Here is a 17,172-nt window from a genome sequence, read left to right on the forward strand (position 1 = left end):
CTCTATGGAAATTTCATAACAGTACAAACAGTATTAGTATATTTTCTCCTAGACTGAATTATTGATACAAAAGATAATTAAAACTTTAATACTGTAATACAAATTTTCATGGTGAGTATTAAACATACAAAAACAAAAGGCTGACTGTTTAGCATGTTTAAGACAATACAATAATAAGCAAAATGCTATGAATATCATACCATTTGTGATGTTATTAATATTGTGCTCATATTTGCATATTAAATAAAATAAACACTTTTCATGTCAAATTAACTTGTCTTCTGTTTCAGCTGCTGTGTATTCGACCCCCTACATAACAGTTCAGTGCATAAATAATTCAATCCACAAGACATCTTCCTTCAATTGGTTGAATAAATTTTGGAAACGTATGTTCTTCAAACATCTTCTTTGTATATTTGATATGATGGAGCCATGTACATGAATTGATAAAGCAGGTGTTTATTTCGACAACAAACATGACAAAGATACTATTTTTTTTCTTAATTTCTCCATAATCCATCAGTTAATATGAATGTAGGTTGTTACATTTTACACAATTGTGTTCTTTGATAGTACTCCATTTTGTTTATAGCAATTTTGTAGGATTTTTTCTATTTCTTTTTCCAGAAAAACACACAGTTGAGTTCATTTCACATTAATAATCCAATTAGCACATTATGTAGAAAAGTATTAACAATTAAGTTTCCTCTTCAGTATAGACCTGCAGGACCTGTTGATGATCATAAAAACCAAGATATCTGACCTATAAATACACAAAATAAAAAAAAAATGTTATAAATGGAGAAAAAAACAGCAATATAAATAAGCTTATTTTATCATGTTTTAATGAACATTTTGAGAAACTTTCATTTGATATTCTTACTTGTCATGCTTATGAGTTCTCTTATTTCAGTGCTTTGTGTCCAAGATTTAATATTCGTTGTTTAGTGCCTTGCAGTGATATTTAAAGTTGAGCCACTTGCAATAGTTGTTATAGAATGTTCATATGTTGTGTTAATATTTGAACCACTGTCCTATATTATGGTCAGGTTGAGTGCTCACAGACATGAGGCCTAAATTAATATATTGTTTGTTTCCCTAATCCCTATTCTGACAAGCCAGGTGTGGGTAGGTAGGTAGGTAAATAATTTTATTTTTCCCAAAAGCCTGAATATTATCGGATGATCATGATGATCCGGCAAGCCCGAAAATCAGAAATGAATAAAATAATATTTGGCTTAGTTTTGACAATAAAATTTTATGAGTAGGGCCATTTTTGCAGGGTCGGTCAGGATTGGAGAAACAAACAATATTTTATATTAGGCATGATTTTTTTTTATTAATTGTTATTGACTTTGAACATGTTGAACTAAATTGGATTGTTTAAATCTTTATATGTTGAGATCTTTAATGGATGACCTATAAAGGAAGTGTTTTCTCATTATTGAAGGCAGGCCCATGATTGGCCTTTAATTTCTTGCATCCGCTTCATTGAACTCTGGTGGATAAGTCACTCATTTACCATACCACATTTTCTTATTTTTATATGAGTCATCATTCAAAGGCAATTTCTTTTATTACTGTAATTCAGAAATTATCGAAACTTTTTAGTAATGCGAATAATGTGACTGGGTGAGTATCTCAAAAATAAGAAATCATATTTTGATAACAGAAACATATATATATATATATATATATCATGTAACTATATAGATCTTTATGCAGATTTTTTTTGTAATCACAATAAGTTTTCCCTTCCCTGAAAAATCTGAATTTACAGTATATAGAAGTGGTCTTACCATTTAGGCCTTGTTGTATTCTGTTTATCTTGTTTTGCGCTCATTTCTATTGTAACTGTTTATATTTTTCATCATTTTTCTATATTTCTTGTCCTATAAAACATAAAAAGGGTAAAAACTATTATAAAACATCAGTTTGTGTTTTTCTTTATATTCAGTTATATTTAAAAAGAATGGAATATTTGTGCTATTTCATTTCACAAACTTTTGGTCAGTCATGACTTTCAAAGACTTTCACCCTGATCAATAGTTTAAAAAACAAACATTCCCATACTTTTTCTTTGTGTTCGTACTAATTTTTCATTTGACAACAGAGACATGATTCAACTATTCTTCTAAAATTTGTTTCGCTTGACTACGTTAAACTCTGAAATATTGTTAACAGTATAATCTGTATGTCAATGTATGTGTCTCACTTGTCAAAATTTCAAATTAATATATAAATCAGATAAAAATGCTATGCATGGCTCAGCTTGATACAAACGTACAGGTTGAACCCAGAACAGTTGGGGCAAGTATGGACACAACATTCAAGCTCAATACAACTCTGAATTTTAAATTTGGATTGTGATTCAATAGTTGATGCAGCATAGGTTTCTGACACAGAATGAATGCGGTCCAAGTAGTTAAAAATTTTAAATTGACAATTAACCTCTAAAATGGTCCAATATTCAAAATCTCAATACATGGTTAGATGCAGCATATCAACATGATCAAAGAACCCCAATAATTCATTTTTTGGTGAAATCAAATAAAGTTAAATTTTGGACCTTTTAGAACTCAATGTGGACCAATTTGATAATGGGTCAAAATATCAAAAATCTTAATGAATGGTTAGATTCAGCATATCAAAGAGCCCCATATAATCAATTTTTGTTGAAATCAAACAGAGTAAAATTTTGGACCCCGATTTGGATCAACTTGAATTTGGGCCCATAATAAAAAAATCTAAGTAAATATTCAGATTCAGCATATTAATCTGAACACCAAGGATTTAAATATTGTTAAAATCAAAATAAGTTTAATTTTGGACCCTTTGGACCTTAAGGTAGACCAATTTAAACAGGACCAAAAAACTAGGAATCTAAATACACAGTAAGATTTGGCATATCAAAGAACTCCAATAATTCAATTTTCTATAAAATCAAACAAAGTTTAATATTGGCCCCTATTGGCCCCTAATTCATGTAATTCCTAAACTCTGAACAAAACTCTGGTCACAAACCTTGTGTTTGAATTTCATAGATTTCTATTACTTGTACTAAAGTTATTAAGCGAAAACTAAATGTCCTGGGACAACGACGACTACATGATAAAATTGAGAATGGAAAAAGGGAATGTGTCAAAGAGACAACAACCTGACCATAGATTTGAGGGTTGGAATCCTTTTCTTTTACCGAGCAATGCATTTGAATGGGAGATATAGTTGGAACCCCCCTTTGCTCTTGGTTGGGACCCCCCTTTTAAAATGGCTGGATCCGCCCCTGAGAAGCATTATAGAAAAATCTATAAGCTTAGCTTTAACTCAAAATAAGGATAATTTTATTTTTAAAGGGCAGGCACAGATCCAGAGGGGGGTTCAAGGGATTGGAACCCCCCTTTTTTTGGATAATCAATGCATTTGAATAGGGACATGTAATTGGACCCCCCCCCCCTTTCCCCTTTTGACCTGGGTTAGAATCCCACCCCCACCCCTTTTTAAAATGACTGGATCCGCCCCTTAAGGGTCTATAGTTAAGTTTGACAACATCAGACGAAATAATACTTTATCCAAAAAAAATGCCACATTTCATCCAATTTAATTTCATCCCTTACTTGCTACATGTATTTCATCCATAATATTTAATTAAAGAAATAAATTTGGGAGAAGTATGATTTTAATTCATTTGTAATTTGCAAGTTATTAACTATCCAAACTAGAGACCTAATAGAGTAGATATACTTGACTAATTTAAATCAAACTTGGGGTGACTGGGAACAAAGATTTAAGGGAATAGATGACAGTTTACCTACAATGACCTAGTTTCATAGCAATAGCATACATTAATAAAGACTACATGGTCATTCTTATGTTTAAACGTGGTTTAAACTTTGGGTGTTCATTTTTTAATGTTCAACATGTTTAAAGCTAACAATTTCAACTACATACATGTATCAAGATTTGATCCTACATTATTTAAATATTGAAAAAAATAGCTTTTAAATTTGGATCTATATATAATTGTGAATGTCACAAGGATGTATTTTAATGTAAAGCATCTGAAAAATCATTAGGCGTCTCATATTTATTTCAGTTCTTCAAAAGGCAAATTTATATGAGCTTATGCTGAAAATAGAGATTTCTTATTAAGGAGAAATCCCTGCCCCCCTTTTTGTGTGAAAAATTTTGTTGATTATATAGGGAATCACAGAAACATGACTGAGGCAAGCATCCCCCATCTGAACCCCCCCCCCCCCCCCCCATGAATATGTTTTTTTAGCTTGTGTAGGTGTACGTCAGTAAGGAGGCAACCATTTGATTTGTAGGCCGGGTGAAAAATGTGATTAATCTTGCTTTGTAAACTTGTGCTATAAATAAAAATTACCAATCCATTAAAAAATCCGTGAGCCCAATCTCATCCAGTGAAATAGATTATAGTCTGTTTTCGAATGGAAGTAAGTTAGTAGTCCAGATAATTATGACGCAGTGCAAGGCATTTTTTCTAAGGAGAAGTGTAGAATGGGGGAATGGAACCAATAAATTGATCGGATCCGAAATGTTCTTCCCAGTAAAGGAGCACCTATTATTTTGTAGGTAATTATTATTAGTGTCGGTGGTCTCACAAGTAAATCAGAGTAAATATTGCATGCACATTAAAATTAGCAGAGAAGAGACAATTATCAACTTGTGTATTATTCATTTTCTCGCAGTTATTTACGGTAAATCAGCTATATAGACATAGGAAGATGTGGTGTATGTATATATATATATCCGAAAACAGGTGTTCGGTTCTAGTACTATAGTGGATATAGTATATGACTTTTAAATAACAATTATCAATTATATCTGTATTCTGTGGCGGGTCGAAGGGGATGGAATCCGGGGTTGGCCTCCCCTAGCATTTTGTGAGCAATCATTGCATAAATGATAATCTCGGGAATCCTCTCAAGTTCCTATATACAAGGTGATAGGACGTTCCGTTGGAATAGGTTACCTGTGCATCAGCACTGGGGTAAAGCTGATGACCGTAACTGCATTCACGGTCATCCCAAGATGTCGGATGAAAAATTAGGTCAGTTTCTGTATTGTCTGTTAAAGTGTTTCTATATCATTTTCTTTACAAATCATACATTATAACGATGTAAATTTATAAAAGAATCACTCGAAAATCACTAATTACTTCCGAGAAATGTGCATGAAACGGGAAATTCGATTTGAAAAAATCGTTAAGATGACCGTAAATCATAATCAAAATATTTTCAAGATGACCGTAACATAAAACAAGGATGACCGTGATTGGTAAAAAGATGACCGTAACTTGTAAAGGATGACCGTAATTTGTAAAGACTGACTGTAATTTATATAGGACGACCGTAACTTTTATAGGATGACCATCAATTCTAAGAAATATCCGTATTGTATTCAAAGCTTTTTTGTTGAGTTTGTCGATCTCAATAGGGGCTCGGTTAGCGGATATAAATATGTTTCATAAATTTCTTTTTTTTAAACTATAATATAATTGGCCATATTTAGGATTTATAACAATGATAGTAAATTGCATATTTCTCGTAAACAATGAAATATTTATTGATATCGACATTAAAATTTTAACACAAATTGACAGCGATACGACGAAAATTTGAAGAAACATGAATGTGTCCCTAGTACACGGATGCCTCATCTACACTATCATTTTCAATGTTTAGTGGACTATGAAAATGGGATAAAACTGTAATTTTGCATTAGAATTAAAAAGATCATACCATAGGGAAAATGTGTACTAAGTTTCAATTTTATTTAACTTGAAGCTGGACAAACGGACAAACAAACAGACGAACGGACGAACGTACGCACAGACCAGAAAAACATAATGCCAATAAATGGAGCATTAAAAACATTAATAATACATACGAATATTTGGTAATCGAGCCCATGTGTATGGTTTCAGAGGAAGCAGATTAAAATCTTAATTTGTCTTGATATATGCAGGCGGAAACACTTTTGAAATAGAACAAAAGAATAGAAGCTCTGTGTTTATCGACAAAGCGATAAATGTTAGGTGTAATGTTTGATATAGTAACAAAATTTTAAAAAGTTAATAGAAACAAATAAAACGACAGTTTTCTTATTTTAAAAACACCTTTTGCATAAGTTTTCAATGTATCTATTACATAGTAATGCAAAACAATAAGATATCAAGTCGACGACATGGTTCTTATTGGGGCCTTTTATAGCTGACTATGCGGTATGGGCTTTGCTCATTGTTGAAGGCCTTACGGTTACCTATAGTTGTTAATGTTTGTGTCATTTTGGTCTTTTCTGGATAGTTGTCTCATTGGCAATAATACCACATCTTCTTTTTTATATACAGTATCTATAAAATGCATAACCTCCGATTTTTTTTTATCACGGATGGAGAACATATCAATCTTTTAGTTCAGAAATTTTTGTGTCTGCCCTTCCATTATGTGAATCAAGAAAAGATTCCCCAAAACAGGTAACGATTGTATCGAAAAGAGAAAAATCGAGTGCACCTTGTTATGTTGGGGCATGTTTGGGGTGTATATTTGTCTTTAAAACGTACAAAGCAAGAGTATTTTATATAGCATCTCGCTTCAGATTCTATCATTATTATATATCAAAGCTACAGGTTGACTTTATAACGTAAAAAAATGACAGTACGATAAGATGAAATATATGGGTCAAGTGAGATACCTATCTAATGTAATCACAAAAACAGAGTAGGTGTGTTCGAATAGCTATTTTTTCTAAAAGTACTTGACGACAGTCTTTTAATTTGGATGATGAAAATGGATATCTTCGAAAAAATATGATTTTCTTGTGTGTGATAACTACGGTTTATAATCTTCAACCACTGAAAATGTTTAGTCTGCCCTTCCACGAAATATTAAATTAGAATTTTTTTTAATGCAATTTTCAAAAATTCCATCTGACATTCGAACAGACAATATTTTTAAGTTGAATCAATGCAGACAAGATCATTAACTAATGCTCATTAGCTAGTATATACATTTGTCTTTTAAAATATAACTGACATATAACGATCGATCGTAATGGTGCTATGTGGATAAATTTATCAGTTTTCAAGAGCAAAATTGGCAAAGCGTCATCTCTACAATGGCTTCCATTTCTACGATTGTGAGCATGAACTGGTGTAATGGGGAGATAATTTTGAAGAAGTAGAATCCTGACTGTATGAATAACATTTCTTTATATATACAAATTGACAACGTTCCGCCTTGTGATACGCTTTTCGTACAATACTATTTTAAGGATCTACTTTGCTGGAGCTCACCTTCACTAGTTTATTCGAATGATATTTTCAAAATATTTCTGTTATTTTATTTGCACGACAAAATGAAAGACGATATAATATCAATGGGTGTACATGCAATTTTTTGGCATTTTTAAAAATGTGTATTTATTATATGTCATTAAAAGGAATCCCAGAAACAAAAACAAAAAATCTTTTGTCGAGCAGTTGAAGGCTCTGCACCGCATTTTTTTTTATTATGCTTGTAAGGTGTCATTTTATCGCGCTTTTGTAGCATGTTTTCCCTTCCTGTTCATTTGCATGTCTTTTGGCAAATTCATTTTAAAAATTAAACCCTCTACTGTAAAAAAGATACATATGGTAATCTTTGCATTTGAAGCACGTCTTATTTTCTTCTACCTATAGGATAAAACTCTCATATTAATATGTGTATACCAACACGATTAATCATTTGATACAAAAAGATAGTTATATAAATACGGATATTTCTTAGAATTGAGGGTCATCCTTTAAAAGTTACGGTCATCATTTACAAATTACGGTCATCTTAAAAGCAGTTACGGTCAGCCTTGTTATGAATCGCTGATTCTGTTACGGTCATCTCGATTGTGATTTACGGTCATCTTGGCGATTTTTTCAAATCGAATTTCCCTTTTCATGCACATTTCTCAGAAGTAATTAGTGATTTCCGAGTGATTCTTTTATAAATTTACATCGTTTTAATGTATGATTTGTAAAGAAAATGATATAGAAACACTTTAACAGACAATACAGAAACTGACCTAATTTTTCATCCGACATCTTGGGATGACCGTGAATGCAGTTACGGTCATCAGCTTTACCCCAGTGATCAGGAAAAGTTTTAAGGCATAGCGTGAAAAGGTAACCTATTCCAACGGAACCGAACGTCCTATCACCTTGTATATAGGAACCTTAAAAATATGTGAATAGGTCGGGGAAAACTCTCTTTTGACACTTAGGTATTGCACTGTTGCATTACACACCAATCAAAACGCAAACAATATGGGAAAAGATAACATTTTAACCTACACAATATATGAATAAGGTATACACTTTTGAAATCTAAATTATATGAAAAGGGTGGGGTAAGCGTAGAAAACCAGCGGCAACGACACCCCTTATTTAATGGAGACATGTAGTTGGAACCCCCTTTATCATGGCTGGATCCGCCCATGATTTTACATGTAAATCAAGCCCCGGGTATTTGTTGGCATAACGGTAACCACGAAAGGGGGGGGGGGCTAATTAAAAGCACGAGGAATTATAAATATACAATTCAACAGGGGTAGAGTGCATCGAGGAATGGGAATTAAAATTGTCTCTTCACGATGATCGAAAAAAGTATCTTGCACGTTATTTTCATCATCTTGTCTGAAACACTCTGAATAATGAGCTTCAAGGCGAAAACAAGGCATGTGAAATACTAATAACATACACTTCTTTTTTTATACGTTGTATGGACAAACCCATAAATCTCTCAACAAAAATTGCTTGATTCATGTGATATCAAATAAATTACAGCGCGGAAAGGTAACTTTAATTTAATATCAAAACTAAATTTTTGTTATATTTTTCAATAAATTTATAAATCTTAATTAGGCATGCGTTGCGTGAGTTCCATTTCATGAGACCTACACAGATTTCTATAAAACAAATCAAAAATTATAAATACAGTTTTTCAATTCTTTCCGGCATAGATTAAAAAAAAATATGTATATAATCTATATACGATTTGGTTGAATTATTTCACTTCATTTTAATGATAAATCCTTTAGTTCTTAAATTTTTAATTAAAATGAATTTATCATTTTGATATCTAACGATAAACTTTTTAAATTGAAGTGACATGGTCAGTAACCTAATTAGTTGCATGGCTGATTACCATCTTACAGGTGACCCAGTAATTTTCCATATGACAGTAGCGTGTACCCTCGGGGTTATATCGGGGTGTGTATAACTTATTTTCTGGGGAACATCCTGTCCACGTGTAGTACTTAGCATATATTGCAACAGATGACATTAAACAAATTTTCTTTGTAGCATCGGAGGCAATTTCATGTTCGACCACACAAAATATTTCACAAAAAAGATATGATAAAATCAAAAGAAAAAGATAAAGAAATATTAACAAATAAAGGTGGAATTGAGTAAACGGGGATTCGTGTTTTTATGAGCTTATTTTCAGTGGACAACAACAAATGGAAGTTTTTAACGACCTTGTGTGACCTATAGTTGTTAATGTTTGTGTCATTTTGGTCTTTTGTGGATAGTTGTCTCATTGGCAATCATACCACATCTTTTTGACTGGCTATATACATGATATAATATATAGAGCACTTACACGGTCGGTCCAGTGGACATATTTCATACTAGATAACTTATACAGTAATTCTTTTTATATATATGAAAATTATTGTCCGATCTGATACACGTACCTATAATGTACAGAATTTTGAACAGCTTCAAATATATGGGGTCCGTAGAAACACCGCAAAGGACCTCCTTAGTGCACTAAGAACAAACATGTGCACTAAGGACCTACTTCTTTCATAATTTTAAATTATATTTTTTCTAATGTTTTCTCGACACGTGCCTCAAAAAGTTGATTGTCACCTTTAGTATAATCGATAGCAATTCATGTTCGCTCAACCTTGGCCCGTGAATAATCTACTAGAATACTGATTAAACATGTATATGGTATTTCAAATTGTTCTCTATTTTTTTTTTCATTTGTTTGTTTTTGCCGTATTTATTCTGTCTGCTATATTTTTTACTTCTAAATTAATAGCGTATTTTCAACTCTTTTCAGTTTGGGATTTTTCATCCTTTTAATTTTAAAAAGACAAATAATTGTGAACACTTCACGGAAAAGTGAGGATTGATATTTGGTTGCTTAACGTCCAGTTGCCAATACTTCATTCATTTTTCTAATGTTAAGAACTATGCCATTTATCAATATTTCGATTTGAGCGTTACTGATGAGTCTTGTGTAGACGAAACGCGCGTCTGGCGTACTAAATTATAATCCTGGTACTTTTGATAACTATCACAGCAATGTTTTAAACATGTTTAGGAAAGGAACATATTTCTGATTCGATGTTTATATACAAATGCATTTCAAGTATAAATATGTATAGGTTGATGTTTAGTCCCTTCGATGTTTTAGACTGTAAATAAATTATGACCAATTTATTTCTGACATCTTCTTCATTTTAACTTTTGTGGATAGGTGTTTCATTGACAGCCGTACCACATCTCCTTTCGCTTATTTTTGTTGTATATATTTTTTAATTCACTTTCCTTGTCTTTTAAAATATAAAGTAAGTAAGTAAGTAAGTAAATTGTTTATTATAGTGACATGTGTAAATCAGCATAAATTTGTACAAAATATAATTACATATATAATACACCCGGCCCAATGGACCAATAAGTCACCTTTTACTGTTAGTTCAATATAAATGTTCTAATATCACGTGTCAATTGCCAATTTAAATTTAAATACAGATAATTATAGATTAAGAATTAACGATTGTAAAAGTTCATATATTATTCAACTAATGTTTGTGAAAAAGTTTAAGAATGTTAACTAGAGTAAACTGTTTGTTTTCTACGGAAAAGTGACGCTGCTAAGTATTTAGCTATTTTCCTTGGATGGTTCACCATTAGAAATGTTAATTTTCCCTGCTCATCTAGTTGCGTAAAGTCAGGCACCATTAATATCTCGCTAAAAACAGTTTGTCTGATATCATTATAAAATGTGCAGTTTATAAGAAAATGTAGCTCACTTTCAACATTTTGAGAATTACAAAATCGGCATAGTCTGTTTTCTACTGGTTCCCCAATATATCTACCAGTCTCAATTCTGATCGGTAATAATCCGCATCTAAACTGGGCTAGCACAGATCGCTCGTGTTTCGTAAGATTTAGTTTTACATAGTGCTCTAGTTCGAAGTTTGTTTTAAAGTTTAAGTAAGATCGTAGCTTTGGTTTATTTATCAAGGACTCTCTCCATATATCACTGTAATAAGTTCGTACAATTTGTTCAAAAGATTTTAAATCCACCATTGTTCTACTTTCGTAATAATGTAACATATTAAGTTTAGTGAAAATATCTTTAGTGTCACTACACCAATTGTTTGTGCAACGATCTGATCATCATAATCCATATTGAACACCACTTTCGTTAATCGGTCGTCTTCAAACGATAAAAGCATATTCCAGTATCGAATAATGTTCACCCAATGCCGAAACTGACTTGGTATCCATCCAGTATCCCCATACAGTGCTAGAATTGGTGCAAATCTGTGAACGCCTAAGTAATATCGAATTGCTCTGTTCTGTACGTTGTCTATTGATTGGAACTTCCTATATATTTATTCCATTATTTTTATTTGATGCCGAAAATAAGAATACGAAGTTATTTGTTAAATGCTATAAATAAGCGAAGTAAAACAACCGTTAATAATTATGTATATGAGCATTATATCTATTTATAAAATATTTTAAATACAAGCAGACATACCATTTGTGACACCAATTTCATTTATTTCCAAATCTTAAAATCATACATTTCCGTTCTTTAGCGTTTCTTAATAATGGCAGAACGGGCTTAAGAGTCATATGATTAAGTTAACTAAATAATTTAGTTTTCCCACATCATTAGCGGATTTAGGGGGTTAAAGCGAGCCCCCCCCCCCCACCCCCGGTTGAAAATCTTAAAATATTTTTTGTATTAACCATTTCTTGTTTTAATTTTATCTTTACTATAATTTGAATATCTAGCACTGAATAGGGTGACACGTTGTCGCCACACTTCTTTAAATATACACAAGTCATAATAACATTGGCCAGAGGGTAACTTGATAATTAGAGGACCAAAGGATTCAATTAAGACAATCCAAGGCTGCTATCTCTATATTTTATTATATATATATCTTTATTAGCCTCCCTTAGAGTGATACAACAATTACAAAACGGGTAGATACGATCTGTAATCAAATAATTAACCTTATAAAATTAATACTTAAAATTTTATTTAGAGTAACCATATGCCGGATGAACAAAAAGTGTGCCATTTATTGAAAAACATATGGTTTGGTATAACATGAAAACTTCTCTAGTGTTTTAAACATTTCTCACATAACCCCTCCCCCAAACCCCCACTTCAAGCTCTGGATCCGCGCCTGCCCATAGTGCTTATTACATTATAAAATAAAATGGTATTCATCTTCAATTGTTGAAATAAAGATGAATTGTTAAAAAAAAAAAGCATTGACACCAGTTAAAGTTATCGTTCATAGAAGACAGTTATGATTTATTCTATAATTCTCTTTTTTAAACGTTATATAATTTTACCTCTTGGAGTTTTTCTATATGTTACTTCTGTAATCGGATTTTGAAGAACCCCATGGACACCACATACTCTCAAATGTCTTTCAAGGAATAATGATAGTATGTAAACTCTTGTGTTGTTAGTAAGGAAATGAAATATCAAAAGCATTTGTTTCTCAATTTTTATCTCAAAATAGGGTTCTTTAAATAAAAAAAAAAGCTTGCATAGCAATTTCCTTAAAAACTAAATATATATAACAAAGGCAAAGTTTTAAAACACAAAATTTATTTTTTATTTTTCTTTCATAAACTTGAATTTATACCACGCTAAACCGTTAGGTTAACAACCATTGATTAATCAATAAGTAACGATCAAAAGACAATTGTTTATTGGATTAGGTTGATTGAACATGATGATTCGGGAATCTGCAATAAACCGTTGGTCACGTGGCGAGTGGCAGGCGTTGATTAAAATAAAGTCATTTAACTTCAAAATTACAAAATCTATTGATACCTAACTTTATAGATTTGAGGTATTTAATCATATCCTCTTATATTCATGTTCGCTGTGATCTTACAACATCGTTTTAGTGTCCTTAATGCAAAAACTTTCTTCTTAGTGCACTAAGAAGTCTTTTGCGGTATTTCTACACACCGAAATATATGGCCTTATTATTGGTAATATACCATATTAGTGTCACTAATGGCTTAACGTGTTACCAAATTAAAAAGAAGAAATAGGCTCAAAACCGCATTTTTAACTTTAGATTTTTTTTCAATCCCAAAATAGAGAAGAGGTCCGGTATACAGACTTATTAAAAAGTCCAGATGAGAAGTTTAACTTGCTTTTCTATTCCCGGCACTTTTAACTTAACACATGCAAAAAAAAAATTCAATACCTGGTTACAGTTGCGCATTGACAAATTATAATCTTTCGATTAAATGATCTTAAATCTATATGGTCTTTATTTTAAAAGTTATAAAATCTAAATGTAAAGTGATCTAAAATGTTCAATATAAATGAGTATTTTCGCTGTGAAATGAATCTAAGGTCGTCTAAAAGTGTATACATGTGTATTTGACCCGACTACTGACTACATAGTAAACTATTCATTATGTACCTATAAGGGGGGTCTGAGCGGGACTCGGGATTGTCGAGGCGTATTTTTTGTAAACGTGACACATGAAAGTCAAATTATGAGGGAGGGTAGGAGGGGTACTGATCCCGAAATCCCGAGCTTAAAAACACGAAATCCCGAAATCCCGGGCTTAAAAAACACGAAATCCAGAGGTCCCGAAATTCGAAAAAAGAATTATCGTATCCCGAAAGGGTCAATCCCGAAATCCAGAGCTTAAAAACACCCGATCCCGCAGTCCCGATAAAGGTCCTATCCTCCCTCAAATTATTGTGCCGTGAAAACGCGAAATGAAGTTTAGCGGGACATGGGAAATTACAAAAATAGCAGAATTGTTCACTTACATAGTGTACGCGGGATGGCATCATGCGAGAATCTAAAAAAATAAGTAGTAACTAAGCGGGATCCGTGAACAGAACCCCCAATGAGACCCCCATTAGTTGTGGCTTATTTTGGTCTTTTTAGTTAGTTTCTTTCCCCTACATTACTTGACCGTTTTTGTAAAACAACAGCACTCGAGGTCTGACAGTATTTTACCAAGAAATGCACAAAATATTCAAAAAGAAGGCCTAGAAAATTTAAATATTGGTATGCACACATACTCCCCTATCAGCACAGACAATTATATTTTTGTAAAGGCGCCAAACTCGTTTCTAATATTTATAATAGAACCGAAAAGAAAATGGAAATGGAAATGGGGAATGTATCAAAGAGATAACAACATGACCAAAGAGCAGATAACAGCCATAGGTCACCGATGGGTCTTCATTGCAACGAGAAAATCCCGCAACCTGAGACTGGGGTGGATCTAGTCATATAAAGGAGGGGTTCCTAACCCAGGACAATTTTTTTTGGGGGTGGGGGGGGGGTGTCCAACTACATGTCCCCATTCAAATGCATTGATCGTCCAATAAAGAAAGGGGGTTCCAACATGTCCAACCTTCAGCCCCCCCCTGGATCCGTGCCTGTGAGGCATGCTTTAGCTTGCCATTAAACAAAAATGTATACTAGTTGAGTGATAATGGAAATGGACATCATACTAAACTCTTCAATATAAAAAAAAGAAACTAAAATAAAAATCATACAAAGGTCACAAAGGCCATAACTTCTGGCTCCTGAATTAGGAAAAGTGCAAAATGTGCAGTGAGGATAAAAGCCTTTACTGTAAATTCCTGAAATTACAATAAAATAAATCATCTCACATCTTTGTGCATTTCTTGAAATTGGTCATATTAATAAATGCATGCAATATTTTCAGAAAATTTCAATATATAGGCTTTTAAAAGTCAATCTTGTGCATGATTATCAATGATTATACTCGCACAATTAACACATGTGGTTCTCAAAACTCAGAGGTGTCTATGCTATTTATGACAACATTTTAATCAAGTATAAATTTACAAAATATGTTTAGAACTATATGATTTTTAGGTTTTTAAGCATAGATATAGTAGGTCAGGATCTGCGAACTCTCACTGACTGACTGAGCACATGAATTCAACACTAGTTTTTGGTGATGTTGGTGTTGCTTAGTGTTTTGTTTTGTTTTTCGTTTCTGCATCTTATGTTTTGCCTTGGCATTGTCAGTTTCTCTTTCATTGCCTTTGGTTTTTTTTGTTATGTTAAATAACAAGTCACAAGAGAGAAAAAACAAAAAAAATATGTGAAAAAATGGCTTAGTTCAGTATATATTAAGGACAGAGATAACAAATAGCTAAATAAGAAAAAAGAAAAAAGAAAATTCCTTTTCTATGTACAGTCAATTGTCTGATAATCTAGAAGATAGCCTGATTTGCTCTTAATTCTCCTGAATTCTAGCAGGTACTTTATTCCAACTTTTTTAATTCCAACAAACCATACATGTCTTAGATAGTCTTGGAATTAGAATACATTAATCATAAAATTTTCATAATACTTTGGTGAATTATCTATTGATATAATCATGATAATTAAGCTCCTTTTTAATTTTTAGGGATTTTAAATTTTTAATTTAAAGTTAGGGATTTTATTCATAAAAGCGGGGATTTTTCCAGTACGTATACTATTGATAATGCTTTGAGCAATTTTCATGAAACTTGGTGAATTATTTTTGTATAACATAAACATGATAATTTTCCTTTTAATTTAAAAAAAAATCTGATTTATGTCATTGTACTATCATGACTTGGGATTAGGATAGTCTCAAGAATGCTTTCACAAATTTTTATGAAACTTTGGTGAATTGTTTTTATATCTTTACAAACTCCCTTTTTATTGTTATGACCCAAAGTGGAGGGGGCATAATGTTTAACACTTGTCAGATTGTTTGTCCGTCTGTCCCAAAGTTGTTTTTTGTTCTCTTACAGTACTTTAGTTTGCCTCAACCAAATTCAATTAAACTTTTACAAAAGCTTGTTATCACAATTCTCATATCAAGTTTGAATTTTGGTGATGTCAGTGTTACTGTACTAGAGTATCAGAGTTATGCCCCTTTAGAAATGGGGAAAATATGCTGAATTTTTGGTTTCCTGTTCTCTAAAATTTAGTTTGTCTCAACCAAATGTTATGAAATCAATACACAATGCTTATCATCACAAAATACAGATTAAGTTTGAATTTTGGTAGTGTCTCTTTTACTAAATTCTATAGTTATGTTCTTTAAAAATGGAAAAAAATGTTTCGGCCTTCTAACAAGTTTCCCTCAACCAAATTTTATTAAACTTTAAAAAAATACTTTTTATCACAATTTTAATCAGATCAATTTCAAATTTTGGTAGTAAAACTTTTACCGTTCTTCAGTTATGTTCCTTTAAAACTTTGAATAATATGCAAGCTGGAGTATCATTCCCTATTTATCATGTATATTTTTTTATAAGATGCAGAGTTAAGGAACTTTAGTTGTTGCAAAGTTATTTTAAAATTGTCCATTTTTAAAAACTTTGAAAGGTTTTAGAAATTTATGGATTTGTTAAAAAAATCACAGCCTTAAACTTATAGTCACTTGAGATATATATCTATAAATGGAGCCAAATTATATACATGTTTTATGTCAATAAATACCACTGTTTGTGCATGTTTTTTTTTTTTTTGGAGGGCAGGGGTCTTATTTGCACAGTGCTCATAGTTTTTTAGTCGATCATTAAAATTCATTTAAAGCTTAAAGACCAGCTACATGTATAAGGGCAAGAAGCTTATCAAGCACTCATGGTTTAGATTTTTATTAAACACACATTAATATACATAATGTACATTAAACAGAAAAAAATATTGATGCAAGATGTCATTCAACTTTTACTCTTTTATGTATAGGACAGGAACTATAGAAGATACAGAGAAATTATATACAGCAGAAATGATAGGCAATGTAAAATTTGCAGAAGCCAACTAAACCTAAATGGTAAGGCACCTTTT

General features: G+C 32.0%; 1 protein-coding gene and 1 long non-coding RNA gene across 2 annotated transcripts in view; both read right to left on the bottom strand.

Moving 5' to 3' along the window:
* The window catches only part of LOC139511708 (uncharacterized), a 63,519-nt gene that overhangs the window by 17,634 nt on the left and 28,713 nt on the right, over positions 1 to 17,172 (bottom strand). The gene's annotated exons all lie outside the window — the stretch shown is intronic.
* On the bottom strand, positions 73 to 4,447 carry LOC139511706 (uncharacterized). The gene is made up of 3 exons (XR_011662080.1): positions 4,385 to 4,447; positions 1,800 to 1,892; positions 73 to 763 (listed from the first exon to the last, which is right to left on the bottom strand). It is a non-coding gene; the product is annotated as an uncharacterized lncRNA (long non-coding RNA).

This window comes from Mytilus edulis, chromosome 2 (assembly GCF_963676685.1).
Source record: "Mytilus edulis chromosome 2, xbMytEdul2.2, whole genome shotgun sequence".
Lineage (NCBI taxonomy): Eukaryota > Metazoa > Mollusca > Bivalvia > Mytilida > Mytilidae > Mytilus > Mytilus edulis.